Source organism: Phyllobates terribilis, unplaced genomic scaffold (assembly GCF_046119375.1).
Source record: "Phyllobates terribilis strain yellow unplaced genomic scaffold, ASM4611937v1 Scaffold_36__1_contigs__length_13169755, whole genome shotgun sequence".
NCBI classification, from domain to species: domain Eukaryota; kingdom Metazoa; phylum Chordata; class Amphibia; order Anura; family Dendrobatidae; genus Phyllobates; species Phyllobates terribilis.
In genome coordinates, this window is record NW_027362796.1 from 905181 (window position 1) to 912316 (window position 7136).

A 7136-nucleotide genomic window follows, 5' to 3' on the forward strand; every position below is an offset into this window, starting at 1 on the left:
GTTGTTTATGATCAGGGCCGGCGTCAGGGCAAGTGCCGGGGCCCTGAGCAGGCAGGGGGGCCCACTGGCGGTCGCGCACCCCGCCGGGCTATGGGCGGAGGAGAGTGGTGTCAGCGCCCGCCCTTCTCCGCCGCTTGCTCAGGGCCCCGGCAGCCGGATACTTACCTCTCCCTGTGCCTCTGCAGATCCGCTGTCTTCCTGCTCTTCGCTCCCTGTGACGTCTCAGGTCAGAGGGCGCGGTGACGTCTTTCCACCGCGCGCTCCCCTGAGCCGTCACAGGGAGCGCAGAGCGGGACGACGCCGGCAACGCTGGAGTCCGGACCCGAGCAGCGGGCAGCAGGTGAGGAGGAGGGAGGTATTTGATTTTTTTTTTTTTTATGTATGGAGGCATGGGGCATAATATGGGGGGGGGGGGGTGACATCCTGCATGGGGCATAATATGGGGGGGTGACATCTTGCATGGGGCATTATAAAGAGAGGGGGGTTGACATCCTGCATGGGGCATTATAGAGAGAGGGGGGGGTGACATCCTACATGGGGCATTATAGAGAGGGGGGGTGACATCCTGCATGGGGCATTATAGAGAGAGGGGGGGTGACATCCTGCATGGGGCATTATAGAGAGAGGGGGTGACAGCCTGCATGGGGCATTATAAAGAGGGGGGATACATCCTGCATGAGGCCTTATAAAGAGGGGGGTACATCCTGCATGGGGCATTATAAATAGAGGGGGTGACATCCTGCATGGGGCATTATAAAGAGAGGGGGTGACATCCTGCATGGGGCATTATAAAGAGGGGGGGGTGACATCCTGCATGGGGCATTATAAAGAGAGGGGGGTGACATCCTGCATGGGGCATTATAAAGAGAGGGGGTGACATCCTGCATGGGGCATTATAAAGAGAGGGGGTGACATCCTGCATGGGGAATTATAAAGAGGGGGGGTGACGTCCTGCATGGGGCCTTATAAAGAGGGGGGGGTACATCCTGCATGGGGCATTATAAAGAGGAGAGGTGACAGCCTGCATGGGGCATTATAAGGTGGGGAACAGCCTGCATGGGGCATTATAAGGGGGGGGGGAACAGCCTGCATAGTGCATTATGTGGGGGGAACAGCCTGCATGGAGCATTATAAGGGGGGGACAGCCTGTATGGGGCATTATGTGGGGGGTAACAGCCTGCATGCAGCATTATATGGGGGCCAGTATCCTGTATGGAGCGTTATAAGGGGACCAGTATCCTGTATGGAGCATTATATGGGGGCCAGTATCTTGTATGGAGCTTTATAAGGGGACCAGTATCGTATATGGAGCGTTATATGGAGGCCAGTATCCTGTATGGAGCTTTATAAGGGGACCAGTATCCTGTATGGAGCGTTATATGGGGCCAGTATTCTATATGGAGCCTTATATGGGGGCCAGTATTTCGTATGGAGCCTTATATGGAGGGCAGTATTCTGTATGAGGGCCAAGTATTCCGTATGGAGCCTTATATGGGGGCCAAGATTCAGTATGGAGCCTTATATGGGGGCCAGTATTCCGTATGGGGCCTTATATGGGGGCCAGTATTCCGTATGGGGCCTTATATGGGGGCCAGTATTCCGTATGGGGCCTTATATGGGGGCCAGTATTCTGTGTGGAGCGATTCGCTGGTTTCTGGGCTATTGTGGAATTTACAATAGATATCGCTCATGTAATGTAAGAAGTGAAATCTTTGCATTGTACTATATATTTATATATTTCTCTGCGGTATCTGTGCATCATGAATCGTGGTATGTATTAAAGGGGCCCACTGAGACTCTTTCGCCCGGGGCCCAGAAAAACCTGGACCTGGCCCTGTTTATGATGCCCATAAAAAAATTTTTTATACAGTATGTTTATGTATACCCCCCAGGGGTAAATGTTTGTCAGCCCATACACTTAGTGCATGGGCATTACAAGTATAGGAGGCCTTCTCCTTTCTAATAAGAACATTTTTTTATGAGGCCCTCCTCCACGTCTCTTCCAAGCGGCATTGGAGTGCCTCCCAATTTTTGGGAGCCCTTGCATTCACTGCATAGGCAAACACAATGGGAGACCCACTTCCTAATAATGGGAACATTGTTTTCAGGAGGCCCTCCTCTAAGTCTCTTCAAAGGGGTATTGGGGTGCATCTAAATTTTGGGCAGCCCTGCCAATCACTGCATACGCAATAACAGTATAGGAGACCCACTCTTTAGTAATGGGAACAATAAAACATAGCCGGCTGATGGCTCTCTAAGAATAGTGATGGCCGACGACTGGCCCTTTAAGAATAGTAAAGGCCGCCTGATGGCCCTATAAAAATAGGCTTTGTGACTTTCAGAGTCCCTCCATCATAAATGAAACATGATGCGTCTGATGATATCTCACACACCACATGGCCAGATAAGGTTGTAAAATGTTAAAATGACATTACCTATTCTATAGGGCAGCTCAGATCACCGTTTTTTTTCTCAAGCGTATTAGGCGTTCATGCAAAATCACAGCATGCTGTGATTGTACGCGTATATCGTGCGAGACTCGCCAATGCAAGCCTATGGGTGTAAGAAAAAAATCGGTCGCCACACGGACCATCCGTATGCCGTCCAATTTTTATGGAAACATTACCATTCTGTAGCATAGAACACTGTAAATGGTCCTGTAAATGATTGGAGAATAATAGTTGCAGAGAAAATAAATGCATTGCATACTGATGTCATACAGATACACGGGCGAGAAAATATCGCATCATCGCATTACACACGGATTACCATACGGAGAACTCGTGCGACTCTCATCAGTGAGAATCGGACCGATTTTGTCTACGTGTAGTGTGACTCCGGCCTGAAGCTTCTGTTCTGCTCCTATAGTCTCAGAGATTAACAAGAACACATCCATCACAATAAGACTTTATACACACAACACTTGTTTTATTGTGGAAATTTATACCTCAAACTGTGTTTTAATTTGAACTTTATGTCTATATCCATACATAAATGTATATATATTTAGAGATAGTTGTATATTTACATATATCTATGTGAGGACACAGCATTTCTTCTTAATTCTGCCAAACGCAATGTTAGTCAGTGGGCACAGGGACAGGAGCTATTGTCGGTGACTCTAGTTGTAGATGTAATTAATTGTTGGAATCTTGAATGGCTGCTGTGTACGGAATATAGCGCCCCCTAAAGCTTATTGTCCTGCTCTCCTTGTGGAACCAAGGCACCGGCTAACTGACCCATTGATCATTGTTAGTTTCCTGTCTACCTATTGTATTAGTGCATTCAAGGTTGTTCTCATGCAAATATTGAAGGACTGGCTATGAACACTTGGACAATGAGAGACGACCTTCTCCCAATCCTGTTGGAAAATACCTGACTACGAGCTGTGACCAAGAAAAGTAGGATCTGCCTCTTTTCCCACACACTCTACAGCAAGCCACCGACCAGCTGGAGGAACACAGATCTGCTCCACTGACCATCACTGAACCCTCAAAGACACGGGAGAATCCAGGTTGGAACAATCAGGTCACCTGGCCACATACCTCACTGCACTCACTCAGCTTCCTAAGCTTGCCGCTACCTCCTCCCTGGTTGCCGGTCAGAAGTTGGGGTAGTCAGCCTGGATGCTCCGTAGTCACAGCTGCTCAGAGCCAGTGGAAAGGTGAGACTATGTCATGTGCACCATCTCATGTACTTGCTGGTGCTGTACTGTATGTGACCGGCTGGTGTTGGTGCAATAAAATTATTGCTGCACTGTGTTACCCTCACCCTGTCTGGTCTGAGTAGTGTCCACGGGAAAGGAGAGCGGGCATTCAGTGGGGTGACCCCTGGTCCATATGGTTTTCTAAAGATGAGACCACCCACTGACCCTCGTGTCTCCACTCTATCTATTTATTATATTTCAAAATGTTTATGAATTTCTCTATAAAATGCTATATGACAATGATTATATAATGTACATTGTGGACCATTCAGCCTCAGATGCAGAGTGTGAACATTGCCAAAAATCTATATTTAACTGAAATAAATGATACAATTCATCAGAAATGTTAACCATTTAGACGGTTTTCGAAAAGTTCCGGATAAATATGAACAAAATGTAAATGTTGATTGATAAGACGTGAATTCAGCGGGTCGGTCCTGGGGGAATTTACATCCCATGTAGGAATTCAGGGGATCTGGGAAGAGATTTCGCACCATATGAACAACACCGGATGGAATGGGCCCAGATAACCCGGCACCCAGGCTGGAAAAGATCCATACGCCGGTTTTCTTCGATGCCTATATGAAAGAAATAAAAACAAATATTTTCTAACACTTTTCTATTTTTTTTTATAATTATTTGATATTAACCCCTTTACCACTTTGGGCTTCTCCATTTTTGCTTTTTCGTTTTTTGCTCCCCTTCTCTCCAGAGCCATAACGGTTTTATTTTTCCGACAATATGGCAGTGTGAGGGCTTGTTTTTTGGGAGACGAGTTGTACTTTTGAACGACACCATTGGTTTTACCATATTGTGTACTGGAAAACGGGAAAAAAATTCAAAGTGCAGTGAAATTGCAAAAAAAGTACAATTTCACAATTGTGACTCACCGGTGCCTGCGCACAAGTTTCCTGCTCCACAAGGCTACACAGATGGCAGGAAGAAGAGCGCCGTCCATACAGGGTAAATTGCGCAGGCGCGGGATCCGGCCGGGAACTGCACGTCACAGGCCCCTGTGTCGTGCCGGGGAGGAGGGGGGATATGGGAAGTAAGCTAATAGGCGGGGATTTCTTCGCGTCCCCCAGACGTGAAGCTTGCCAAAACTAATTTAATAAAAAGCTATTACACAGCAAGTAGACCTCTAATATGGGACATCACCTGTAATATGGGACATACAGGTAAGTATAGATTCATACTTCTATAACCCGTATCCCCATATTAGAGGTCAGATAAGTCCCAGGGGTGACAGATTCCCTTTAACATATTAACTGCCATGGGTGGATCGCGACTCTACCTGTGGCTGTTAGGAGCATGAGACAGCTGTACAGATCAGCTGTCATGTCCTTGGAAAGGTGCGGTGTCATTGCCGGAGTCCGCACGCCTCGTACACATGCGCGGCTCTGCTCCGTACAACTCGTACACACGCGGCTCCGCTCTGTTCGCCTCGTACACGCGCGACTCCGCTCCGTACGCCCCGTACACGCGCGGCTTCGCTCCGTACGCCTCGTACACGCGCAGCTACGCTCCGTAAACCTCGTACACGCGCGGCTTCGCTACGTACAACTCATACACGCGCGGCTCCGCTCTGTACGCCTCGAACACGCGCGGCTCCGCTCCGTACGCCTCGCTCCGTACGCCTCGTACACGCGTGGCTCCGCTCCGTACGCCTCGTACACACGCGGCTCCGCTCCGTACGCCTCGTACACACGCGGCTCCGCTCCGTACGCCTCGTACACACGCGGCTCCGCTCCGTACGCCTCGTACACACGCGGCTCCGCTCCGTACACCTCGCACACACGCGGCTCTGCTCCGTACACCTCGTACACACGCGGCTCTGCTCCGTACACCTCGTACACACGCGGCTCTGCTCCGTACACCTCGTACACACGCGGCTCTGCTCCGTACACCTCGTACACACGCGGCTCTGCTCCGTACACCTCGTACACACGCGGCTCTGCTCCGTACACCTCGTACACACGCGGCTCTGCTCCGTACACCTCGTACACACGCGGCTCTGCTCCGTACACCTCGTACACACGCGGCTCTGCTCCGTACACCTCGTACACACGCGGCTCTGCTCCGTACACCTCGTACACACGCGGCTCTGCTCCGTACACCTCGTACACACGCGGCTCCGCTCCGTACACCTCGTACACACACGGCTCCGCTCCGTACACCTCGTACACAAGGCTCCGCTCCGTACACCTCGTACACGCGCTGCTCCACTCCGTACGCCTCGTACACACACGGCTCCGCTCCGTACACCTCGTACACAAGGCTCCGCTCAGTACACCTCGTACACGCGCTGCTCCACTCCGTACGCCTCGTACACATGCGGCTCTGCTCCGTACACCTTGTACACACACGGCTCTGCTCCGTACACCTCGTACACACACGGCTCTGCTCCGTACACCTCGTACACGCGCGGCTCTGCTCCGTACACCTCGTACACGCGCGGCTCTGCTCCGTACACCTCGTACACGCGCGGCTCTGCTCCGTACACCTCGTACACGCGCGGCTCTGCTCCGTACACCTCGTACACGCGCGGCTCTGCTCCGTACACCTCGTACACGCGCGGCTCTGCTCCGTACACCTCGTACACGCGCGGCTCTGCTCCGTACACCTCGTACACGCGCGGATCTGCTCCGTACACCTCGTACACGCGCGGATCTGCTCCGTACACCTCGTACACGCGCGGCTCTGCTCCGTACACCTCGTACACGCGCGGCTCTGCTCCGTACACCTCGTACACGCGCGGCTCTGCTCCGTACACCTCGTACACGCGCGGCTCCGCTCCGTACACCTCGTACACACGCGGCTCCGCTCCGTACACCTCGTACACACGCGGCTCCGCTCCGTACACCTCGTACACACGCGGCTCTGCTCCGTACACCTCGTACACACGCGGCTCTGCTCCGTACACCTCGTACACACGCGGCTCCGCTCCGTACACCTCGTACACACGCGGCTCCGCTCCGTACACCTCGTACACACGCGGCTCTGCTCCGTACACCTCGTACACACGCGGCTCTGCTCCGTACACCTCGTACACACGCGGCTCCGCTCCGTACACCTCGTACACACGCGGCTCCGCTCGGTACACCTCGCACACACGCGGCTCAGCTCCGTACACCTCGTACACACGCGGCTCCGCTCCGTACACCTCGTACACACGCGGCTCCGCTCCGTACACCTCGTACACACACGGCTCCGCTCCGTACACCTCGTACACACACGGCTCCGCTCCGTACACCTCGTACACACACGGCTCTGCTCCGTACACCTCGTACACACGCGGCTCCGCTCCGTACACCTCGTACACACACGGCTCTGCTCCGTACACCTCGTACACACGCGGCTCTGCTCCGTACACCTCGTACACACGCGGCTCTGCTCCGTACACCTCATACACACGTGGCTCTGCTCCGTA